At 51.1% G+C, this 11,480-nt stretch overlaps 1 protein-coding gene and 1 long non-coding RNA gene across 5 annotated transcripts in view; one reads left to right on the top strand and one right to left on the bottom strand.

The window, feature by feature from the left end:
* TMCO4 (transmembrane and coiled-coil domains 4) overlaps positions 1 to 9,790 on the bottom strand; it is an 85,986-nt gene extending 76,196 nt beyond the window's left edge. For 2 of the 4 annotated variants that reach the window (XM_029946556.1, XM_029946559.1), the window contains exons 1-2: positions 9,719 to 9,790; positions 1,043 to 1,192 (exon numbers count right to left, since the gene is read on the bottom strand). The gene's annotated coding sequence lies outside the window, so the exon portion shown is untranslated. Of the gene's footprint in view, positions 1 to 1,042; positions 1,193 to 2,890; positions 2,912 to 5,375; positions 5,481 to 9,718 lie in introns of those variants that run through there. The other 2 variants (XM_029946557.1, XM_029946558.1) reach the window with 2 other exon arrangements.
* On the top strand, positions 5,474 to 11,250 carry LOC115298153. Its single transcript, XR_003911622.1, has 5 exons — positions 5,474 to 5,552; positions 9,101 to 9,190; positions 10,115 to 10,286; positions 10,647 to 10,752; positions 10,835 to 11,250. It is a non-coding gene; the product is annotated as an uncharacterized LOC115298153 (long non-coding RNA).
* The last annotated feature ends 230 nt before the right edge of the window (positions 11,251 to 11,480 follow it).

Below are 11,480 nucleotides of genomic sequence, written 5' to 3'. Positions count from 1 at the left end.
GGGGGAGAGGCAAAGGTATTCTGTAGAAGAAACTGTGGGTGGTAGACAGACAGACAGACAAGTAAACTGATGATGACAGGGTAGACACGAGGATGGGGGCAACACGGGCGGAGGGACACAAACAGGGGCCTGTGACCCAGAGCCAGCTTCCCAGAGAAGGCGGTGGTCAGACCGGGGTGAGGTGATAGCATGAGCATGTTCTGGGCATGGGGGGCAGCACGGGTCAAGACCCAGAGGTACAAGAGAGAAGATGCTTCTGAAGAACCGAAAAGACGCTCGGCGTAGCCAGGGCTTGGACAGCAGGTGGGCATGGAGGGGAGGGAGGGAAGAAATGAGCTGCCGGGGCCCCCGCCCCACGCAGGGCCAAGGGCTTCCAGCTCAGGGGTCAGACTTCGTTGTGAAGGCAGTGGGGGGGGGTGTGGGGAGCGGAGTTAGGGTATGTGGGACGTCTTAGCACTAATATTTTGCCTGTGAGACTATAATTATTTTAAGATAAAGAGCTTTTTAAAAAGCAGCGGGATGTCTCCATAGCATGTTAAAGACATTTCCTTAAGTTCTAAGTAAATGAAAAGCAAATGTTCACCTCACCCCAAATTACGTAGTTCAATTTTTTAAGTTTATTTATTTTTTTGAGAGAGAGAGAGAAAGAGAGAGAGAGAGAGAGAGAGAGAGAGAATCCCAACCAGACAGTGCAGAGCCTGATATGGGGCTAGAACCCATGACCTGAGCTGAAATCAAGAAGTCGGATGCTTAACTGATTGAGCCACCCAGGCGCCCATAACTAGCTCATTTAATAAATACACTTGATCTGAGCCAAAAGGCCAAGAAGCAGTTAATTTAATAAGCACACACTGGCACCCATTCCGTGGAAGGCGTCATCCTACAGGCTGTGGGAACAGCAGAGACAGCCAGCCAGCAGCCCTCTATCATGGAGGTACGTTCCAGGTTAGGAGACAGACAATATGTAAACTCACATGTACAATAAGCCAACTGTAAGTAATGGTGAGGGGCTGAAGGAAACGAAACCTTACAGGACACTTACCCGGATTTCAGGAACCAAGTGCCGGCCTCCCCTCTTTTTATGTCTGGAAACAGGCTGTTCGGCTTCTTGAAGGTTCTTGGAGAAATATGCAAATTGCCCTGGGGAGAGCAAACCAGAAAAACCAGCCTGTGGGTCCATAGGGTGTGGGATCTGGAGGAGGAAAGAGAGATCTGTTAGTACTTTCTGTCCTCTGGGACTTTGTGTCAGCGGGTTCCCCTACCGGGAATGCTTTTCCCTGCAGGAAGATGGCCATCACGGAGCACAGCCTTGGCATTTGGCACGGGCTCATGGATTTGGTGTCTCACTGCATATCCCTATTCTGTCTTCTCCTAAGCCGAGATGTGGGTACGGTGACCAACTCCACGGTGAGCCTGGCAGCTGCCGGGAGGTACCAGGTCCCCTTCATAGCTGTATCTTGTGCCCCGGGCACTTACCTGCCACCGAGTGAGTGCTCAGAGTGTCTGTGACAGGAATGAACAAATGAACTAGCTTTTAGGTTTAAGCAAGAGCTAGATTTTCCTGCCAATTCTCTCCCCAAAGGCGCTCCTGTTCTTATACTTTGATGGGGCATCGGAGGAGGAGGGGAGAAGGGACAGGGGGCCAAGCAAGCGTCTAGAATTACCCAGGGTTCCCCACAACCTCATATTATCTGCGCTTCCTCCTAATGGCCATTTACCGTGCAAAAGAACCAGCCCAGAGTATGATTTTCTACCTCTTTAATCCTTAAAACTTTTTTTAGGTTTGTTTATTTATTTTGAGAGAGAGAGAGAGAGCAGGTCAGGGAGAGGGAAAAGAGAATCTCAAGCAGCCCCACAGTGTCAGAGTCTGACGTGGGGCTCAAACTCACGTACCGTGAGATCATGACCTGAGCTGAAATCAAGAGTTGGACACTTACCTGGCTGAGCCACCCAGGTGCCCCCTCTTTAACCCTTTTTAAGGGATTATCAGGGATAATGTCCTTCTCCTGGATGTCCCCTTCCTACGGGGCATGACAATGTGCCTGCACCATGCCTACAAACTATGAGATTCAAGCTACGAGTCCAAACATGTTAAAACCTGCAGAGGGGAAAAATGGCTGGAGGAATCGTCTCCCAAATTCTCCATGAAAGGTGAGCTACCAGAGACTTTTCTGCCATAAATATGTGTTGCTTTTCATTCTGAAGAAAGTTATCTAGTATATGTATCTGTCCAGAGAGCGAAGACCATTAGGGCGCCTGTCGGGATGGCAACAGTGGGGTCTCTAATCAAAGCAGGGGTCTTCTGGGTTCTGGATCATTTCAATCGTTTTTCTTTATTGTCTATGTTTTGTGAACTTTCAGTAATGTGTTGATTTTATGATCAGAAAAAAACCCCACGATTTTAAATTTTACCATGGGTTGCTGACACAGGCCTATTCGTCCTGGCTGGGAGAGCGGATTCAGCTCGACGCTGGCAGCCTGAGCCGGGCCACGGGGCGGGTATTCCTACTACAGAAACTGGCTGATGCTACAAATGATGGATTTGATTTTCCAGACAGGTGGCTAACAGTTACCACTGGATATACAAAATGATTCCAGGTATGTGTTTTAAAAATTTTTTCATGTTTATTTATTTTTGAGAGCGAGCGAGAGAGAGACGCAGAGAGAGAGGCAGAGACAGAGTGCAAGCCGGGGAGGGGCAGAGACAGAGGGAGACACAGAATCGGAAGCAGGCTCCAGGCTCTGAGCTGTTAGCAGAGAGCCTGGTGTGGGTTTCGAACCCATGAGCTGTGAGATCGTGACCTGAGCCAAAGTCAGATGCTTAACCGACTGAGCCCCCCAGGCGCCCCCCGAGGTATGTTTTGAACAAAAAGATCACAAGGAGGGGCACCTGGGGGGCTCAGTTGGTTAAGCGTCCAACTCTTCTCCTCTGGTCAGGTCATGAACTTGAGCCTCATTCATGAGACTGAGCTCCATGTCAGGCTCTTAGGATTCTCTTTCCCTCTCTCTGCCCCTCCACTGCTCGTGTTCTCTCTCTTTCTCTGAAAATAAATAAACATGAAACAATTTTAAGAAAAAAGATCACAAGGAAATGTACCCAAATGTTAACGATCACTATCTCTCGGTGGCAGGGCTGTGGGAACAGAAGTTACTGGGTTTTGTTGTATTTTTCTCTATGTTTAACATTGTCTGTCCTGAGTGTATTGATGTTTTCATAAAGAAAAAAATTTTATTTTATTTTTTTAAGTTTATTTATTTATTTTGAGAGAGAGAGAGAGAGAGGAGAATGAAGTCAGGGAGTGGCAGAGAGAGAGAGAGAGAGAGAGAGAGAGAGAATTCCAAGCAGACGTCACACTGAGCCTGACACGGGGCTTGATCTCATGACTGTGAGATCACGAACTGAACCAAAATCAAGAGAGCCACTCAGGCACCCCAAAAACAAAAAAATTTTTTTTGATGTTTATTTATTTATTTTTTGAGTGTCAAGGAGAGAGGGTGAGAGCAGAGGAGAGGCAGAGAGACAGAGGGACACGCAGCAGGCTCCAGGAGCTGAGCTGTTAGCACAGAGCCTGGTGTAGGGCTCAAACTTACAAGCCGTGAGATCACGACCTGAGCCGAAGTCCAACACTTAACTGACTGAGCCACCCAGGCGCCCCCCAAAAAATTTTAACTAAAGACAATGTTGCTCATCCCCAGAACAGGAGTGCTTTATCTCAGAAAGCCCTGGCTTCATGTGGCCCACCAAGCCCATGGGGCTGAGGTCACAGTTAAGTCCCTTTCCACTGACCAATAAACGGGTCTTGTCATCAACGAAATAGACGAGGGGTAGAGTGACGGACTGAGGCGTTTCCTATCTACCCAGGATGGTGTGATGGAGGAGTTTCTGGCCCCAACTCTGCGGACTGTCCACTTGGATGGGCTGGCCCCCAAACCATTCCAGCTGAGGGAGTGTGGTGGCAGCTGTGGTGCTGGGAGATGCACCCTGACACTGGTCCTCAGGGGACCAGGATCTCGTCCAAGTTGAGCTGAGATTCTCAAGAATGTCTGAGAAGTCAGGTCCCCATGGTCCCCTGCCAGTCCCCACCAGTGAGGGACACAGATCAAGGGAGACTGTTGAATACTGAAAAGGAACCATGGACTGAAGGGGTAGGGGAAGGGGGGGGGACGGTCATGGTGGGGGGCACTTGTGGGGAGAAGCACTGGGTGTTATATGGAAACCAATTTGACAATAAACTATTAAAAAAAAAAAAAAAGAATGTCTGAGAAGCTAAACGGACCGCAAGAGGGAGTGCTGGATTCCTGCAGCGAGAAAAAGACCTTGCGGGTCGGGGTCAGTGGTGACATGCCCTGGGGTCACCAAGTGTGTCGACAGCTGGGCCAGCAGCACCTCAGAGGTCACTGATGTACTGAGTAGCTTCTAGGTACTGTGGAGACACCAAGGAACTCCGAGAAAGGCCTGCACATGACCCAGAAGACTGGTAGGGAAAAAACATAGCCTGCGAAGCCCAGTCGGGGGACAGACAGGCATGCCGGAGCGGGCCTCGTCATGATGGTCTGTGATGATGAGTTTTATCTAGCCAGCTTTGTTGCCAACCACCAGAGAAAATACTGGTTGAGCTATTTTTGTTGGTAGTGGGGGTAGAGAGCCATTCCTCATCTGTCCTCGGCTCTGCATGCACCCACAGTAGGCACGCAACTGATAATTGTGAACTAACTAACGACTAACACAGGGCGGTTTCTTCTTGGGGAGATGAAAAATTCCAAAGTCAGCACCAAGGAGAAAACCAATATGATCAATATTATCCTCGAATATTCTTCACATCACCCTTAAAACTCCATGACCTGCGCCTTTCTTTAGAAGATGACATGCAAGAATGAATTTTTGTTTTTCTTACGTGCCAGCCTGTTATGGACTCCTCCCCCCACCTCGGAGCAGCCAGTGGAGGCCAAGGTCAAATTTGACGTGAATGTATGTGTATGGAGTGGGTGGGGAAAGATGTTCCCTTTCTCCCTCTTTCCTCCTTTTTCTGGTTAACTGGTTGCAGCTGAGTTTTTATAAATGAGCCTGCAGCACATTAAAATAAGCATCACCAGCGGGGTAACTACAATATCAGGGAGGGCCGGGGATGAACTGTGCTGAAGCCAAGGAGAAAGAAAAGCATTTGGCCGAAGAAATCCTTCACAACAAATAGAGCCACAGCACCGTTCTTAGGCCAGAGACTCTGAGGATGGCAGTTCAGAGTTCATGTCCACACGCACCTATGCCACACACACTCTCGAGATCATTCTAGAAGGGAGGATTCGAGGCAGTTCCAGTTCATTCCCCACCCCCAACCCCTCCAGCATCTTAGGAGAGAAACCCATTCCTTCTATACCTCTATCTGGCACTGAAATGGGAAGCCAGTGGTAAATGTAGCGTCTCAGGAGGACTCCATGGCAACAGAGGAACCCAGAGGGTTTCAGACAATTCCACTACAGACCTGAAGGAAAAAGGGATGTTGGCACAGAGGGAAGGTTCCTATCCCACCTCGCTTCAGCAGCCTGGAGGATGGGTAGGTGGGGGAGTAGGGTGACAGCATGCCACTGGGGTGGATCCTCATGTGGAATGACGTTTTGTCCACGTTATGGACAAAATGCCCCATTCTTCCCCACTAGCACAGCACGCTGGTACAAGTGAGATCATCTTAGGTGGATCCCGGCATGGCCTTCCCCACCGGTTTCTTGCTCCGTCTGCCTTCCCCACTAGCTGTCCACCAGGCACCCTCTCACCTCAAGGCCTTCGCACTGTCTGTTCCCTCTGCCCAGAATGCTGTTCCTGCACACAAATGCATGGCCAGCCGTCTCACTTCCCTCCTGTCTCTGTTCAAATCTCACAGTTCAGCGAGACCACCCTGCCCCTGTCTTCCATCCTAATCCCTGTCACCTGGCTCCCCTGCTTGGTCCACAGCACGAATCACCATCTGACACCCTAGATCATTTCCTGGTTTACACTTACTGCTCACTGTCTATCTCGTCCTGCCCTTACGTAAGCATGGTAGGCACTTAAAAACATTCGTTGAATGAATGGTGGTTTCTACTTGGGAATAACTAAAATGTAATGTGAGGCACATTTGCCGAGGAAGGAGGTGGGGGGGGGGCGGAGGCAAGGCTTGTAACGATCCACTTGACCCACTGGTTTTTGAGCCGCCCCACAGGGCCCCAGAGACCTCTCTTGGTCTGGAGGGTGGAAGGAGATACAGTGGGGACCCTCATGACCCACCTTCTAATTATAGCAGTAAATAATCCAGCAATACCACCTTTGGGTATCTTCCACTCAAAAGAAATGAAAGCAGGGTCTCAAAGAGACATTTGTGCCCCCAGGTTCATGGGAGCATCATTCTCAATAGCTCAAAGGTAGAAGTAACCCAAGTGTCCATCGACGGATGAATGGATGCACAACCCTAAAGAAGTAAAATCGATCCCAGGGAATATTATTTGGTCACGGAAATTCTGACCTATTACGTCATGGATGAGCCTGTGGCCATTGAGCTAAGTGAAATAAACCAGTCATGGAAAGGCAAGTACTACATGATCTCACTAATGTCCTAGCTAGGGTCGTTCAAATTCCAGAGACAGAAAGCAGAATGGTGGCCAGGGGCTGGGGGCAGTGGATTAATGGATCTGGAGTTTCAGATTTGCACGTGGAAAAGTTCTGGAGGTAGGCTGCAGGGCGATGTGAATATACTTAACACTACTGACCTGCACACTTAAAGAGGGTCAGTTTTTTGTTATTTGATTACAATTAAATTTTAAAGAATTATAACAGTAGATTCTTGGTACATGCGAGCCGCATGCCACTCCTTTCCACACATGATTTCATCTCCTCCCAAGCAGCCCTACAAGTTAGGCGCTGTTATCTGCGATCTACAAGAGGGACAGAGAGGCCCTGAGGAATGAAGGTTAAGGTCACTGGGCAAAGTAACGTGGGATTTAAACGCACCTGGGTCTTAGCCCAGAGGCAGCCGTCTCCGCTACGACGCTGCACTGCTCTCTTTAGTCTAGTTGATGTCCTCAGGTGGCCCAAAAGATTTCAAACACAAGTTGAAAGCCACCAAATTAGACGAATCTCACTAGCTCCCACCTGCCCACAGGCTAACCCCCCACTTTCCAGCCAGCCCGAGCACTTCTGGGACAGACCTAACCTGTCTTTCCATCTTTAATTTCCTCCAATCCCCTTCTTCCAGCCAGGCCTCAGCCAAAGTGCATTATCTGTGGCTTTCGGCCCACACTGGGACTCCAACCTCAGGCCTCAACTCAAGCTGGTCTCTCAGGGTCCAAACGATGTCCTTTTTCAAAAGCACGGTTTAATACTAAAATCAGTGAAGATTTTCTGCTGGCTTACTCTCATGAGCCCATTTCAGCCTCACAACAACCTTATGAGGAAGAAACTATCATTGTCCCCATTTTACAGATGAGAAAACTGAGGACAATAGAGGTAAAGGCCCCACAGCTGGCAAATAGCCATGTCTGGATGCACTCCACAGGCCTGTGTGACTTCAAACCCCCTTTACTAAAGGGGCTCAGGGACTGCCATGAGCCTCCTTGGATTTGTGCAGCTGAACTGGGGTCTGCTGCCTCTGAAGCCCCCCACACTTTGTCTGGCCAGCCCCTCACCTGCTCTCGGGTCTAACAGCTGCTTGCTTAAGTGCCAGTCTCCCACACTAGGAGGATCAAGGTCAGAGTGGGCAATGCTCAGGACATCGGTGCTTCGCCCAGGCGCCCCAGCAAAAGGGCAGGCCCCACCCCTCTTCCCTCCCAGCAGACCCTGCGTGACTTCCTTATCAAATTTGCCACCTAATGCACAGTGGATTGATTACAGGTTTACTTGTTTGTGGTCTGTGTCTCCAGAAAAAGAGCCACCAGGGCAGTGTCTTTTGTGTCGTTTCCTTGTTCCCTAGAACAATGCCTGGCAGAGAAGGCGCTCAGTCCCTGCGTGTGGAATGTGGCAGGTGGGCTGGAAACACTGAAATGCTGACTGTCGCAAACATTCCATTTCTCCAGCCAGGCAGGGAGCCTCAGCCTCCTCGCCTGGAAGTCAGCCACCCCCACCCCTGCCTCTTACATTTCTCTACTGAGAGCAGGAGCAAGTTACCCACAGGGAGCCTCTAAGTAAATACACCCTTGCTTACACCTGATGTGGCAAGGCCTCGGATACAGGCCACACTTTGGATCATGCTTTAGCATTTGAGAAGCTTTTTGACATGGTATCATCAACGCTATGCACTTGTATGACCCTGCTGAATAATAATGAAACAGAGGCCCACCAAGGTGGTGTGACGTATCACAGCTGTAGAGTGGCAATGCCAGGTTTGCTGACTCTGAGCTTGGTAGGACCACTCTCTTCCCACCTACACTCTCCCCACCAAATACCTGGGGAGCTGGGGAGAAAGCCCCGGCTGGCTGGGCACCTAGGTTGAGGCCCATGAGGGTTTGAGGCTATAAGGCTCGGTCACTCTCTGCCCGTTTCACATACTTCACAGTTGGTAAGATTCCAATGGTCTCCTCTCTGCTCAGCCCTCCCCAGACTTCTACCCCCTCATCCCCCCGCAGCTGAAGAGCAGTATTTTATTCCATTCCTTGTAGTGTATTCCCCAAGGGCAGCACTTAGTTTGTTCGTTGCTGTATTTTCAGTGCCTAAACAGTACACACACTGGCACACAGTAGGTGCTCAGTTAGTATTGTCCAATGAATGAAGGGATACCCCTAAAGCTTAAAGGGGTTTCATATTTTCTGCAGTGAAATAAACCCCGAGTCAAGGAAAAGAGAACGAACATGTTCTCACTCCTACTTCGTGTTAGGCAGTAATCTTAGGCCAAGACCCAGGGTATAGCCCTGCGGTGCTCCCAACTCTGACTGCAGAGGAACGGCATGGTGAAAGCCTACTCTGTCTCTGTGCCAGGCACTGGGTCAGACTCCGGAGTCAGGTAACCCAAGTTCTTAAAATGTTCTCCTCCCCAGGGGTGCAGTCTTGGGGAAGTCATCTCTCTGAGCCTGTTTACCTAGGTGTCAAATCCCCTCACAAGTTAGTAGCACTAATTCTTCTTTCCTGCTCTGTCAACAGGTGGCAGGGTAAGAAACGTGACCCATCTGTAAGTGGGGGCTTTTTTCCAGAAGGAATTTCCAGCCCCACCTTGGAATTCTCAGTTCAAAGGTGCGTTGTGAGCTCAAAGGGTTGCTGGGGCAAGGAGAGGAGGTGAGGGGTGCCGGAGGCCTTCTTCACCGGTCCGTGGAGGGGCCACAAGCGACTAGGGAAAGCCCGTGACCCTGGGTGACCTTGGACAAGTTCCTTCCTCTCCCAGGACCAGAATGGTGTCCTCACTCATCAAAGGAGTAGCTGGGAGACCTTTAAGGGCTCAGAGCCCTGAGTCGGGTGGCAGGACATGCCTGAGTGCTCCGCCGCCTGGCCTCAGTTTCCCTATCTGTCGCCCTTCGTAATTTCTAAAGGCACTTTCCGTTCTGAAAGAAACCAAGCAGCAACTGGGCGGCCTGGACACCTGCAGTCGGCCACTCCTTGGGAGGCCTGGCGCCCAAGAAGGGCGGAGGGCGGGGTTGGGGGCAAAGGCCCGCGGGGTTGGATCGGCCAGGCCACGCAGGGGTAACCCTCGTGCGGGCACCGGTGGGGAGTGGCCCCGGCGTAGGGGAGCTCCGCCCGCGGCCCATTTGAACCCACGCTCCTTACCTGGCGGCGGCGGCAGCGGCGGCAAAGGCTAGGACTCCTCCCGCTCCGCCCGCCCCTCGGACCCTCGATCCCGCCCCGCTGCCTCGGCCCCGCCCCTAACCGCTCGGCCCCGCCCCTCCCGCTCGGGCGATTCGGCAGCCTGCGCAATCCGGAGCTTCTGCCGCCCCGCCCCGCCCGCCCGGCCCCGCCCCACCCGCTCGGCCCCGCCCTTCCTACCCGGGTGGCGCTACCGCCTGCGCAGACTATCCCGAGCTGTGGGTCGGTCTTCCGGGTTCACATACTGCGAGTAACAGGCCTTCTCGCCCGGTCTTCACTTCGCGACAGGGGTGTTGGCATCAGGAAGTGACGGGCCAGCCCGGGCGCGAAACGCGGTGTGTGGGCCTGTTTGCCTTCTAGGAAGCAGCAGGACCTCAACGCCAGAGAGAAAGCCGTTCAAAGTTCCACCTTGCGGGCACTGCTAGCCTGGGGCTTGGTCCCAGAGTGGAGGGGCAGAAAGCACTTGGATGGACATCTTCAAAAGCAAAGCGTGTAACATCAAGGACCAGCCACAGAAACAGCCGTGCTGCATGTATATACAGCACTTTGAAATTTACAGAGTACTGAGATCTCTCTGATTCTTCTTTCGGTTTGTCTAACACAAAGTTTGGGCCAGTCACAGGGCCTTTCCATTTGGGGTTCCCGTGCCTGGCACTCTGCCCCAAGACCTTCCCTTTCCTGCACCTGTTTCCAGCTTCCCACTCAGGGTGGCACCTGTGAGTCTTTCTTGACCACCAGGCACATTTAGTCATGGGACAAATATTTATTGGACACCTACTGTATGCCAGGTACTGTTCCGAGCACAGAGAATCACACTCCAGGTTCTGTTACTGTTCTATTTTAATGGTAGTATTTACCACTGTATGGAATTAATTTATTTTCCTGTTTGCAGTCTATTGTCTACCATCCCCACTAGAACTTAAGAACTCTGAGTGTAGGGATCTTGGCTACCTTGTCCTCTGCAGTGTACCCAGCCCTGGGACTGTGCTGGGCACTTGGTAGGTGTTCAGAATTTAATGAATGCAAGAATGTCTCTTTCTCCTGTCAACCCTGCGAATTCTCATCATGCCCATTCTACAGGACAGGAAACTGAGGATCAGGTCCAGGCTCCGCAGAAGCCATAGAGTTAATGAGTGCCAGAGTCAAAGCCAAAACCAGAGTCATCGTGGTCATAAAGGCCACAAAGCTCTTTCTGCCGGTGAAGACAGCCCCATACCGTGAATGGAAAAGACACTGGACAGGGTCGGAGACTGGCTTCCATTGCAGAGCCCTCAACTCATGCCCCTTGTGAAATGCTCTAGGTTTCTGTCTCCTCATTGCCCTGCTGGCCAGTGGGGACCAAAAAGAGCAGTGCTACCTACCTCCAGGGCTATGGTGAGGGTCAAATGGGTCAGTGGTTGGCACTCTTCAGGGGCTTAGGGGCTTATATGTGATCATGTGGGCTTTGTGCAAGATGGAATATTAATAAACATATGGAAGTGGATGCCAACAGAAAACCTTCAGCCAGCCTTCCTTTGCTCAATGTCTGGTGGCCCCTTCCGGCAAGACTGTGTGGAATGATGCTGAAACAGGCACCACTCCCCACAATGGTTTTGCCTGGTCTTTGTTGCACACTCTTGACTCTGGACACTGGATCCGGTTACAGCCACGCCCACTAACCATTCTCACCCCCCCCTTCCCCCCACCGGAACAGCACACAGGACCTAACCCATAACCAAGGCTACAG

This window comes from Suricata suricatta, chromosome 8 (genome assembly GCF_006229205.1).
Source record: "Suricata suricatta isolate VVHF042 chromosome 8, meerkat_22Aug2017_6uvM2_HiC, whole genome shotgun sequence".
Classification (NCBI taxonomy): Eukaryota; Metazoa; Chordata; class Mammalia; order Carnivora; family Herpestidae; genus Suricata; species Suricata suricatta.
This window is presented reverse-complemented; position numbering and strand designations above follow the sequence as displayed.